This window comes from Carcharodon carcharias, chromosome 14 (genome assembly GCF_017639515.1).
Source record: "Carcharodon carcharias isolate sCarCar2 chromosome 14, sCarCar2.pri, whole genome shotgun sequence".
NCBI classification, from domain to species: domain Eukaryota; kingdom Metazoa; phylum Chordata; class Chondrichthyes; order Lamniformes; family Lamnidae; genus Carcharodon; species Carcharodon carcharias.
This window is the reverse complement of record NC_054480.1, coordinates 50490713-50504427: the sequence shown is the minus strand read 5'-3', so window position 1 is coordinate 50504427 and position 13715 is coordinate 50490713. Positions and strand designations below refer to the sequence as shown.

The 13715-nt window shown below is 45.5% G+C and overlaps 1 long non-coding RNA gene across 1 annotated transcript in view; it reads left to right on the top strand.

Moving 5' to 3' along the window:
* Window positions 1–8727, top strand: part of LOC121286758 — a 43960-nt gene extending 35233 nt beyond the window's left edge. The window contains exons 4-5 of the long non-coding RNA XR_005945047.1: window positions 2010–2748; window positions 8641–8727. This is a non-coding gene — a long non-coding RNA (uncharacterized LOC121286758). The remainder of the gene's footprint in view (window positions 1–2009; window positions 2749–8640) is intronic.
* Window positions 8728–13715: the final 4988 nt, after the last annotated feature.

Below are 13715 nucleotides of genomic sequence, written 5' to 3'. Positions count from 1 at the left end.
GAAAGCTTCCTAGGCATTGGGGGCTGCAGTCTTCTTGCCTTTCGGAGCCTTGTCTTCTGTGCAGCAGTCCTGGGCTGGAAGCACTGAGAGGTGTGCGTGCAGCTGCACTTTAAATGTGGCGCCCGGCATTGGGCAATGATGAGGTGATGGCATGGCAGGCAAATCGGAGGCCGCCCACCAGCGAAACGCTGTGTTTCCCAGGAATGCATGATTAATAAGGTGGGACTGGGACGATACAGCGAGAAAACTCGCCATTGCAGCCAACAGGTAAAACATCCTTTTTCCAGACCACTATCACACTCAGTGAAAATCTGGCACTGTCCCACCCCTAATATGGGTATGCGTGTATATTTAAAGAGTGTGCAAAATGGGAAGAATATCTCATCCAAGTTTTTACCATAGCAAGAATATGACTGGATTTGGCCAAAATTAAAAATCTTAGATTTAACTTTCTGTGGTTAATATATGGTATAAAACATATGTACAATGGATGATTAGTAAGCATTTCATTCTGTGGTGATAAATATCCTGTTCTTTGTTTGACCTCATATAATATTAATTGATAAAAACAAAAAAATTGTTCAACCAACTAATTGCAAGGCTATGATTTTCCAAAATTAACAGTTGTAAGGCCATGTTGGACTATATATATTTTGAATAATTCTTCTCACTTGTAGATATACAGTTTTGTATAATTGGTGGATGCTAATAAAACCTGATTTGCAGTTTATAATCTGTTCTGCCACCTAAATATAGACTGGGATTGAAAACAATAGAATGAAGTTAATTTTCTAGTTGGAACTTATTTATTGTGTTGTTTGATCCAAAGTTAGAAGTATCAGATTAGTAATGAGTTCATTGGAAGAGATTGTCATTGACTTCAGGCTCAGTGGATGCACCATTTTCTTTGGGCAGATTCAAGGGATGAGATCAAGTCTATGGGCTCGAGATTAAGACAAGAGCAAGTTCTCAGCCAGGGTGGAATTATGTGCATAAAAGCCAGAAGAAAACTTAATGGGCTGGATCCCCAATTTCAAGTTGATTGCCCAATTAAATTTTTCATCCTTATTTTTGTATCCCAGCTGTGTATGGGGCATGATGCATGCCGCATGACACAATTTCAAATTGATTAAAAAGGGCCAATGCAAAAATGAAATTGAGGAGCTAGGAGATTTTGGAAGAAGACGGTGAAAGTTGGTGACCACGAATTGATAAACAAAGCCAACACCTCCCTTGGTTTACTGCTAGGTGTAGTCAGGAGCACTAGGGAGATCATTTTCCCCATCATTAGGAGGAAGACACCTGATGCTCTCACCAAGAAGGCGTGGTTGGAGGTGGTGAGCAACAGGCACTTTGTACCCTGGTGATGTAGTCCAGGGAGTGGTTTAATGAACTAACCAAGTCAGGAAAAGTGAGTAAAGTTGTTGATTCACCCATATGCTGTGATGTGCAACCACCTTCCCACCACCCTGTTTTACCAAGCATACTCCCATCACATCACTCTTTACATCCATTTAAATTTCAACAGTACTCAGCCTTTACTTTCTATGCACTTCCTCACTTCCCCATTTATCCATCCACCACAACCATCCACCCCAATCCTGATTGTGATGCAACTGCCTGACAGTCATCCTCACTGAACTCACTGCAACCATCAGGTGAATATATGATATTTAGCCACTCTCAGGACTGCTGTTTCACTCCTTGTAGGAGAAGAGAGCGCAAAACATGAGGCAGATGGAGTGATTTTTGAGGTGGTCTGCCACTAACTTTTGCAGTTCATAGATGCAGAGGAAGAGGCCTGGAGGATAAGTACAAATCTGCATCTGTATCAATCAAAGATGGATAGACTGGAGACGTACAAATGCCAGGTGATAGAATTACAAATATCTCTGACACGCTTACTAACTTTGTTTTATCAATGACTGAACTAAGGGAAGCCTGAGTATGCGTTTGTCAAGATTGTTACTCTGCCATGACTAGTCATATCTGTATCTTTTCTCTTCCAGAGCCTTCCTGTGTAGAGTAACAGCCTGTGGACATGTATGACAATGATTCCTTAGAAGAATGCAATCCTTTTGAGTGTATGCCATCATAGGATGTATAACCATGCACCAAATACTTGCACTTTGGTGGGTCCAATGGTTAGTTGAGTTTTTACCTGGTGAATCGCAACTCACAAGTGAGCACAAGCAAACTCTGGTCATCATTGAGAAGGAGAACGATAAAGATAAAGCAGAAACATTACAAAGTAATGGTAGAAATGCCATGCACACTAACCACAGCAGCAGAGAGGATAGGTGAGTCCAGCTCTAATATTAGTGGATTGCTGTCAAGGGTGATTGCAAATATCTGGCATGGAGAGAGTGGCCGCTTTGGAAGACTTCAGATATGGCTGTCAAATGGGTCTACACAGGCCATGTTCCCGGGAGTGCAGGCGATGTCAGCTGCCCTGAATGGGATTGCAGATTTCTTAATCCATGACCTTACAATGTGTCACTGATGTAAACCAAGCTCGTCCTCAACAAAGCAATAGGAGTGATGTTCTGCTAGCCCAGGAGAGGGGTGATGGTCTAAAAGACCATGGAAGTAGAAACTCCACTCAAAGTTCTCCCTCTTCTCACCCATTGCCAACCCCATCTTCAGCCAGCACCCGATATGCTGCCTCATCTCCTGATGGCTGAGTCTTCCTCTGTAGACGTGTAGGTGACAGAGTGACAGAGGAAAAGCTATTGCAATTGACCAAGGGTATGTATATCAGTGTTTGATAAAAATGTTATGTTATAAAATATCCTTTTTTTTAATGGCACTTATTTTTTTGTCTTGTTAATTAATGCTAATTATTGCATCCTCAGTGCCAACTCGCACTGCTTCACGATCAATGTCAATACAGGACAGAACTTTGCTGGGGATGTGCACTCATCATTTGCTTGATTGAAGGAATTTTTTGTGTGAAGGGGCAGTGCACTGGTGGTAGAGGTTGTGGGAGTAGGCGGGTCGTTTCATTTTTTATGTCTTCCTGTGGGTTACTAGCTGAACTTTCAATCTATCAGGATACACCTGGGAATCCCAGGCATCAATTTATATGGCTGATCTGGAGATGGGAACTCTATCTTCATATTGCTCGTTGTCTTCACTCTCCTCCTCTTAAACATTCTCATCATCCAAAGATCGTTGTTTAACCCTGGTCATCTTCCACCTCTAATCCTCTCTGCTGCACAATCTTGTGTAGGATTCAGCACGCCACTATCATTCTGGACATTCTTGTTGATGAGTGCAGAAGGGCATCTCCAGATCCATTAAGACCAAATCTATCTATGCCTAGTTATTCAGGTCAAAAAGAAATCTTCTTCTAATTACCACCTACTATCCTCCCTCAGCTGACGAATCAGTGCCCCTCCAGGTTGAACAGCGCTTGAAAGAAGTACTGAGGGTAGCAAAGGCACAGAATAAAGACCTTGGATGGCAAACTTCAATGTCTATCACCAGGAATAGCTCAGTAGTGCCACTACTGACCAAGTTGGCTGAGTCCTGAAGAAAATAGCTGCAGACTGGGCCTGTGTAGGTGGTTAAAGTTACAACATATGGCAGAAGCTTACATAACCTCACCTTAATCAATCTACCTGTTGCAGATGCATCTGTCCATGACAGTAATGGTAGGAGTGACTACTGCACATCCTTTTGGAGACAAAGTCCTGCATTCACGCTGAGGGCACCTTTTACCACCATGCTAAATGGATTAGGTTCAAAACAGACCTAGCAGTTCAAAACTGGGCACCCTTGAAGTGCTGTGGACCATCAGCAGCAGCAGAATTGGATTCTACCACAGTCTGTAAGCTCATAACCTGGTATATCCCTCAGTCTACCAGTACCATCAAACAATGGCACTTTGGACCCAAGTTCTATGAGAAGTTCGACAACAACATGTCAGAAGCAGCATCAGGAGTACTTAAATTAGGTTGCAACCAGGTGAAGCTACAACAGAGGAACATATGCATGCCAAATAGCAGAAACAGACTTCTTTAGACAGAGTTAAGTGATCCCACAACCAAAGGTTTAAATTAAAGCTCTTCAGCTTTGCCACATAAAATTGCAAATGGTAGTAGACAATTAAATGACTAACAGAGGGAAGAGTCTTAATGAACATCCCCATCCTGAATTATGACAGAGAAAAGCACATTGGTGCAAAGGACAAATCTGAAGCATTTGCAACTATCTTGAGCCAGAAGTGGCTAGTGGGCGATCCATCCTGGCGTCCTTCTGTTTTTGGCTGTTGACTGCACAATCACTATCTGGGGTCTACTGCATATATTTTGTACCAAACCAAGTACAGCATTTATGACTGTGCCTCTGGAGGAGCTACCTACAGGAGGTTTATGGATTGTAAATTTCACCTTTTAATTAAATGCAGGAAAATATTATTTATCTCCAGAAATATCAAGCTACTTGTGAAATAATTGGAAAAAATGGCTTCAAAAAGTATGATTTCAGAGATTGTAATTTTGCCTGTAAACTTAACTAATTTGAGAGAAATTTAGTGTTAGTGAGTGAGTGTACGAGTGACTGGGTGTGTGAATGAGTGAATATATAGGTGTGTAAGGGTGTAAGGTGGGTAAGGTTCAATGAAGAGTGCAGGAGCAGCACCTGGCATACCTAAAAATGAGGTGTCAACTGCTGAAGCTACAACACAGGACTACATGCATGCCAAACAGAAGCAGCATGCAACAGACAGAGCTAAGCAATCACAACCAACGGATCAGATCTAAGCTCTGCAGTCAGGCCATATCCAGTCATGAATGGTGGTGGGCAATTAAACAACTAACTGGAAGAGGAGGAGGTTCCACAAATATCCCCACCCTCAATGACGGGAGAGTCCAGCATATCAGTGCAAAAGACAAGGCTGAAGCATTTGTAACCATCTCCAGTGAGAAGTGCCAAATGGATGATCCATCTCAGGTCTGCGATGCGTCACAGCATCACAGATATTAGTCTTCAGCCAATTCGATTCACTGCACGTGATGACAGGAAACAGCTGAAGGCATTGGTTACTGCAAAGGCTGTGGACCCTGACAACACTCCGGCAATAGTACTGAAGACATGTTCCAGAACTGGCTGCACCCCTAGCCAAGCTGTTCCAGTACAGCTACAACACCGACATCTACCTGACAATGTGAAAAATTGCCCAGGTATGTTCTGTCAACAAATCCAACCTGGCCAATTACTGCCCCATCAGTCTACTCTCAAGCTGTCATCGACAGTGTTATCAAGCAGCAATTACTCAGTAATAACCTGCTCACTGACACAAAGTTTGGATTCCACTAGGGCCACTGAGCTCCTGACCTCATTACAGCCTTAGTCCAAACACGCACAGGTGGGGTGAACTCAAGAGGTGAGATGAGAGTTACTGCCCTTAATATCAAGGTAGCATTTGACCAAATATGGTACCAAGGAGCCCTAGCAAAACTGGAGTCACTGGAATAAAGGGGAAAACTCTCCATTAGTTGGAGTCATACCTAGCATAAAGGAAGATGGTTGTGGTTGTTGGAGGTCAATCATCTCAGTCCCAGGAACTCCTCAGGGTAGAGTCCTAGTCCCAACCAGCTTCAGCCGTTTCATCAATGATGTGATATCAAGAAACAATTAGAACACTGGAGGCAGCAAAGGTGATGAGCCCTGACAACATCCCAGCTGTAGAAGTGAAAACTTGTGCTACTGAACTAACAGCACGTTTAACCAAGCTGTTGCAGTACGGCTACAACACAGGCATTTACCCGACAAAGACTCTCCCCACAACTGACCGACCCACCCCGACTGCCCGAACACCCCCCCCCAAATTCTATCAGCTTACCTGACAAACCTGCCTTCTCTCTGGCTTGAAACTTACTGTACCTTTAAACTCACCTGATTTCCGTCAGCTAGTTCCATAAAAGAGGGGCGCGGCCTCCTTGCATCCGACTCTGAAGTCTTTGACATAAGGCCAGAAGCACACCATCCTACATAGTTCTCACCCGGCCTGAGTCGGAAGGTCGGGTGAGAAAGGATCAAAAGAATTTGAAGGTAAGAAAGTATGAATGGATTGGCAACCCTCTCCTGATTGCCACTGTGGAAGTTCAAGCCCAATATTTAGGCTTGGGCTGATAGGTGACATTTGTACCATACAAGTGCCAGGCAATGACCATCTCCAACAAGACAGTGTCCAGTCTCCTCCTCCCCAGCACCTCTCCTGCCCCGAATAGCATTGATGAATCCCCCACCATCAACATCCTGGACTTCATCTTTGACCAGAAACCAACTGAAAAAGTCACATAAATACAGTGGCTGCAAGAGTAGGTCAGACTGTGGTGGGTAACTCACCTCTTGACCGTTTTTTTTTTATTAGGATGCTGGCCTAGCATTATATTGCTCATCTTGTGTACTTGCAGATCCTGCCACAGCATGATCTTGCTGCCATGGGTGTGATTGTCTTCATCACTCAATGCCCTATTAAAAACATCTATGGTGCCTCCATCCTGATATCTGTTTGAAAGCCTCCAAACTTCCAAGAGAAGCCCATTGTCACAAGAACTTTCTGCCAAACTTTTGCCAGAGGGAATAGGGAAATCAGCTGTAAGCATTAAGCCTTTATGCATATCAGGCAATCAAAACTTTGAATGCTGCTTGAAATGCTGCTCAGTCTCGCAACTATTTCATTGGTGAATTTCCCAAACATTGGCAAACCTGTGCTGGGAGCATTAAATTCAAGTCCTTGTTGAAATCTCTTCAAATGCCCCTCATTAGCCTGTGATAATGTTCAACCTGCATCCTTATGGGTTAAAATCCCTCCTGTGCTTTTACAGTGATACATAAAGAGGAGAATTAACATATTACCTTTCTGGTCATCATAGTCAATAAAATAATAAGCCAAGCCACACTTATTTATATAGTTCTTAGGAAGAGAAAGAACAAAGTGGGAGAGGGAGAAATGTTTTTCTCTCAAATAATCAATTAAGTCCCAATTTTAACCCCCTGTATCCAAATGAGAATGGTGCATGTCAGGGAGGGGAGTAGGTTTAAATTGGAGCTGAGTATGCATCTCCCATTTTTACCACACTTTCTTCTTCTGATATTTGAACTCATTAGCTTCAGGAGATGTGTGAGAGGCTCGTCACGGGTGGGGGAGGGGGTGGGTGGGGTGCCCCACTAATGCTCAAAATTTTGTGACAAATTACATCATTCAGTTCTCAATAGGATTTTAACTCCCAGTCACGTGACATTTGCTGAGTGCCAAGCATGCCCAGTGAAGCTGGAAGCAGATACCAGTGTGAACCCAGAAAAATAAGTTTTTAAATGAATTCCCTGTGGGCCAGGAGAAGTAAGGGCATCTTTATATTTTGTATGAAACCAAAGTACAGCCTAGGCAGAGTATTAGGGAATGAGGATGTTGAGTCTGACTCTTCTAAAGGTGAGCTTTGCTGTTTTTTTTATCAGCATCTGCATGATGTAAGAGAAAACCAGCCTAGGTAGGGCCCTTTCAAGTGTAGGCCTTCCTGTTGAGTTGTGTGATAGTAGTATTTGGAAGGATATCATCATGTTCTTCTTACAGATGGCTATCCTCCAAATACAACTAGTTCTTACAGAGTAGAGGATTGTGGAGGCTGGAGAAGAATATAAAAAAAAAAAAATAATTTATGGAATGTGGACTTCACTGGTTAGGCTGACATTTATTGCCCTTCCCTAATTGCCCTTGAGAAGGAGATGGTGAGCTGCCTTCTTGAACTGTTGCAGTCCCTGTGTTATATGTACACCCACAGTGCTGTTAGGGAGGGAGTTCCAGGATTTTGACCCAGCAACAGTGAAGGAACGGCAATATATTTCCAAGTCATGATGGTGAGTGGCTTGGAGGGGATCTTCCAGGTGGTGGCGCTCCCATGTATCCCTTGGCCTTCTAAATGATAGCAGTCATGGGTTTGGAAGGTGCTGCCTATAGAGCCTTGGTGAATTTCTGCAGTGCATCTTGTAGATGGTACACACTGCTGCCACTGTGTGTCTGTGGTGGAGGGAGTGAATGTTTGTGAAAGGGGTGCCAATTAAGCGGGCTGCTTTGTCCTGGATGGTGTCAAGCTATTTGAGTGTTGTTGGAGCTGTACTCATCCAGGCAACAATAAAAATGCAAACAAAGTAAATGCATTCTTCAATTGATTATTCAAGCATTTATTTAATAATGTTATTGAAAACCTGCTAAATAGCTTACAATGTAAACTAATGTTTGAGTTATAGCATAAAAACACATTGATTGACAATTGACAGAAAGATTTCAATTTTTGCTATTTCTGCTGGGATTGCATGACAACATTCAATGGAATGAGTAAAGTCAATGCCCAATTTAACTTGTCGAACATCATTCCATAAGAGTAGGCAGCTATAAAAATATGCTTGGCAGCTGCCAGCTGAACAGTCAAGCATGCTCAATTACTGTCTTATTATGGAATATAAGACCTTCCCTTTCATTTCGCCTTCAGGTTTCAAATGTGCTGCATTAACTCTTGCTGAATGTGACAGACGGCTATGAGAATGGTGGTAGAAGAAGAAACCAAACACTCAAGTGCTGCAGGGTGTGCATCAGTTATTAACCAGATTAATGCTCATTGAAATGTTTTTCAGGTATTCACAGCTGTTTTTTGTAAAGCAGTACAGCACAGTGGCAGCTAGTATAATCAAAAGTATGAACGTATGCAACAAAAGAACAGATGACGAAGGTACTTGCAAAGTTCAGATAACTTGTTAGTGGGTTTACATCAGCTTCATATCCTATTCTGTAAAATAGTTATGCACATGTATAAAAAAGGAAATATCGCTCACAGAAAATGCTTTAAAAGATGCTATCCTTTATTGCAAAGTTATGTGAACACATTCAGTAATGAGGTCACATCCTATGCTACACCCTGATGTTAACTGCAGCATCTGATAATCAACCACATGACAGAAAGTAAACAATAAATTCTGGGCTTAATTGGTTGGAGAAAAATGTATACATTTAAACTGCTGCTACCTACATTTGATTTGAAGATTCTAAATGTTGCTATGCAAGCCAGTCCCTGTTAAAGCACAGATACATGCTGTATAGATGGAGGCCGTGGAGTAAGCTGGTGCAGCCTCCCAGGTTTGTTGAAACTGGGAACACATGTAAAACATGTTCAATAGTATCAGGAAGTGCCAGGGTAAATGTACTCATCAGAATATTATTAAGTTACCTGTATGCATAGAAAGTTTTGAGATAATCTTTCCTCCACACTCCTTATTGCATAAAAACGTTATGGCCTGAATTTTACCCTTGGGGTGTGCCCAAAGTTGGCACAGCTGGAAGCGGATGTAAAACCTGCTCCCAGCTGAGATCACGATGTGAACGCAATATTACGCTGGGTGGCCAGTTAGGGCTCGCCCAGCATGAAAAATGACTGCCAGGTGTGTCTTCCATGTGTGGGTGCAGGAATGCATCGGGCGCTGAGTCCATTGGGGCCCTGGCAGGGTGTTCAAAAAACAGAAGAGGCAGCTCTATGAAGGCTGCCAGGAGAAGGGTGAGGGAGCTGACTGGAAGCTGTTGAAGTGTCCTGGTGTGCAGTCATGGCCTCAGCACCTGGTGGTCATGGAAGGTGGGATGGCAAGTCGGTTGGGCACTCTGCCCCACCCCGTTTCTCACATGAGTGCATGGGAGTGCTGGTCAAGGAGGTCAGTACCAGGCAGCATATCTTAATGCCTAGGGATGGCAAGAGAAGGCTGCCCCACACCGAGAAGGTCTGGACAGAGGTCATTGCCCAGGTCAGTGGGCACGATGTGTTGCGCCACGTGTGGACTCAGTGCCGCAAAAGATTCAATGATCTGCTGTGGTCAGCAAGGGTAAGTGCAGAAATTGCGTGGACCTGTGCAGAGAACTTTAGTCGGGTGCCTGTTTCTACGAACGTTCATGGCTCTAAGAGTGTATATGCCAACTGGCACTGAAGCCTGCCCTGCCAAGGCTGGGATGTCAGCACGACTGGCCTCAGTGCATTGCAGGGTGACGTATACCACTGTGACATAGTCCGTCTAATGCCTGTGTGGGAGGGTGGGTAAGAACCAGGAAAGGACCTTCAGGGAGCAATAATGAGGCTATTTTTCCCTTTGAGGAGAAGAGTCATAACGCAGTAAAGCGCTGCAGAGCAGTTGGAGGAGTGCCAAATCTGTGCTTCCCCACTAACCATGAGAGCAATGCACTGGAGCTTGAATGCCATTGGCCAGCTCACTCCTCTGCTGGCAGTGAGGCAGGGCTCTTGGATGAAGGTAAGAGTGCAGGTGACAGATGCGTGTGCGGTGGGTACTGGAAACATAACAGACTCCTCTCATCAGAAACTGAACTGTCATAGCCAGAGAGCCCATTGAAGCTCCAATGCAGATGGCACCTTGCAGCAGCTCTCCACTGTCTCCTCAGCCAGCCTAATATGCATAGTGACTATGATGATTGAATGTACTGATCTTTTGCCTTCCTCCCGCAAATGCGCCAGTGACCCTGAGGACCCCACATTGAGCTCTGAGGAAAATAGCACACCTCCACCAGTGTCACACTGTCTCTCAGAACCTGACACCAGCACAGATACTCACATGTTGGTGGGCGTTAGGTATTCAGCTCCATGGGTAATGCACAGTGGTGAGGGCACATCACACTCGCATGAGGAGTTGGCAGAGGCAGAGGGGTCCCAGATAGCCAACAGTAGGAGCACAGCTGGAAACCAGGATCATGCTGTGTCTGAGGCAGATGACGAGCCTCTGGATTCGTCCATTAGGTGGCAGATGCTGGATATCCAGTGGGAAGCGCGGGGACGACTGGCATGGGGAGAACTGGGTCTGCGTGCCATGGTCTCCGTCATGGAGAAGTCCATGTAGAGCATGAGTTCTGCGTTGACCCCCAACACTGAGCACACAGCCTCCTCCTTTGAGAGAGTAGCGACTCTCATGGAGAGGCAGCTTCAGGAGCAGACGCAGGAGTTCCTGGGTTGCACTTGGGCCTGCAAGCCCTCACACAGGCAGTGACCTCAGGAGATCACTGCCAGTGTGAGAAGTGGATGAGGCACTTAGTCTCCCTGCCAGATCCCCGTACATCAGTGGTGAGCAGGAAGGTGCAAAAGCATCTCACGCTGGCAGATGAGCTGCCTGTCGTCTCTATGGGCTTCTCTCAGGGCGCTCAAGGGTATCAGCTCCTCCGCCCCTCTACCTCTGGCTGCTGCATCTGATGATGCCGCGACAACTGAGGAGTGCCCAGCTATGAGGCTGGATACATCCTCCCAGGTGGACCCTACTCAGGCCCCAGCAGCCAGAAGACCACCGCCAAGGCCATCAAGGACAGCAAAGTCAGCAGGTTGCCTCCAATGCTACTGCCAGCGACGGGGGGTGGGGGAGCACCAAGATGCAGAACCTGCAGACCGAAGTTGAAGGCACCTTAAGCACAACAGAGGCGTGTCCCAAGTGACATTTTTGTGTTAATTATTTTGACTCTTGTGTTAAGGATGGACACTTTGTTTGTTCTTTGTTTGTTCATGTGAAGTACCATAAACATTTATTTGACTTAAATGGGCTGAGTTGGCTGGATGGTATGAATAGGTGCCAGATGTCGCACAGGCTTATAAAAGCATGGTGTTGTGTGGTGCTGGTGTACTGGTTGGGTTCTCATTTATTGATTGTTAGCAAAGGAGACAGTGTCATTGGCTTAACGAGGCATTGATGCCTTGGATGCCTAGCAGAATGTTCACTGGGTCAAAGCATCCCTGGTGTCCCTGTCTCCATGAAGGTTCCTGTCTTTTGCCTCAAGGCCCTCACCCTGCACCTCCCTAGGCTCTTCCTCTGAGCCATCACTTGAGTCATCTTCCACGGCCTGTGGAGTTGACTTGCTTTCTTCAGCCTCCAGTGAGTCCCCCCTTGCTAGAGCCAGATTGTGCAGGGCGCAACATGCGACGACTATGCAGGAGACACACTCTGGAGGATACTGCAATACTACCCCTGACTAGTCTAGACATCTGAAGTGCATCCGATGGTCCTCTCCACCACCACCCTTATGGAGGCATGACTCCTGTTGCATCTCTCCTCAGCCTCAGTTCTTGGGTGACGGAGTGGGATCATCAGCCACATCTTCAAGGGATAGGCCTTGTCACCCAGGAGCCATCAATCCACTTGTGCAGGAGCCATGAACAGCCTTGGTACCACAAGATGTAAGCCCCGTTGTGTGAGGTCCCAGGGTAACGGGCACAAACTTGGAGAATCTGTGCCCTGTGGTCACAGCCCATCTGAACTTTCATTGAGTGGAACCCCTTCCTGTTGCCGAAAGCTCCAGGCTCACTTGCTGGCACCTTGATGGACATGTGAGTGCAATATTTTACACCCTGGATGCCAGGGGACCATCGCAGCGAAGCCTTGTGTTCTCTCCGCATGGCTTGCCTCATCTGTCCAGAGTGGATGAAAGTGCAGACGTGTCTAAAGATAGTGTCAATCATGAGCTTGCCACACTGTGTGCAGCTAATTGAGAAATGCCACACAGATTCCCCACTAAGCCCTGAAAAGAACTAGATGCATAGAAGTTGAGGGCACTATGACCTTCAAAGCCACCGGCATGGGGTGTCCGCCCATGCAGTTGGAGGTGATTTCTGGATCTATCACGTGACACATTGCTGGCACTGTGTTACTGGAGAGGCGGAGCATCCTGCAGCACTGGACCTTGGACATCTGGAGGTAGATGGAGCACTGACTGAGCACTCTAGATGCTGGGTAGTGGCGTCTTTGATATGCCTTCCAACCATGGCCTCCCTGCTGGCCCTGCACCAACTGAGTCCATGCCTCTCTTCTTAAAGATCTATCTCTAGGATGCTACCCATGCCCACCTGGCCTCCTCTTCCTCTTCAGAAGAGGTTCCACTGGTGAAATACACTATCCCCATGAGATGGGATGCAGAGGAGCAGTGCCTTGAGAATGAAGGAGCACTGTGCTGCAATATTCAGGGGAACCTTCCAAGGAAGATGAGGACCTGAAATGCTGAAAGGCAGGCTTAACAATCAAACTATATGCCAAGAAACTCTGGGACAACACTGTACTCACACAGCAAAGGACTGGCAATGACAGAGAAAGTGCTGCTGCTCCAGGGGCCTTTTATCCTGCCCGTGGATGAGGAACTGACAAATCTTGAATTCCATCCACACATTTTGCCCGTGCGACGAGATAAAAATTGCATGGCAATGTAAAATTGCGGTCAATAGGCTTTTTAATTACCTTAATTGGCCCTTTAATTGTCGGCGGGTGCTGCTGCGACTCTCGTGCGCGCCGCTGACCTCAATATTGCACGCAAGTGCAATGACGTTGGGACGTACACCTGACATCTGGTCGCGCAATTTTACGTGCGTTAGGGCATATGCCCAACCTTGGAACGCAAAATTTAGGCCTACGACATAGTTGCAGTATTGAACTGTTTGAAGTTGTATTTGGAGAGGCATTGCCACCATAAACATACAATGGTGCTTTGCAATGCCCACACACACGAACAGAGTTGGACTAGACACTGGAGTGGTGCTTAAGGTATCCTGGTATTTTCTAAAACTTCATAAGTTGTGCTTCCAGAATAAAGTTGTCCACAACTACAAAGAAAGAAACATGATCGGGCAATGCAACTGCCATTTTAAAAGAGCTTGTCTTCATTTGAAAAATTGCCCTGGCTGTGTTTGGCC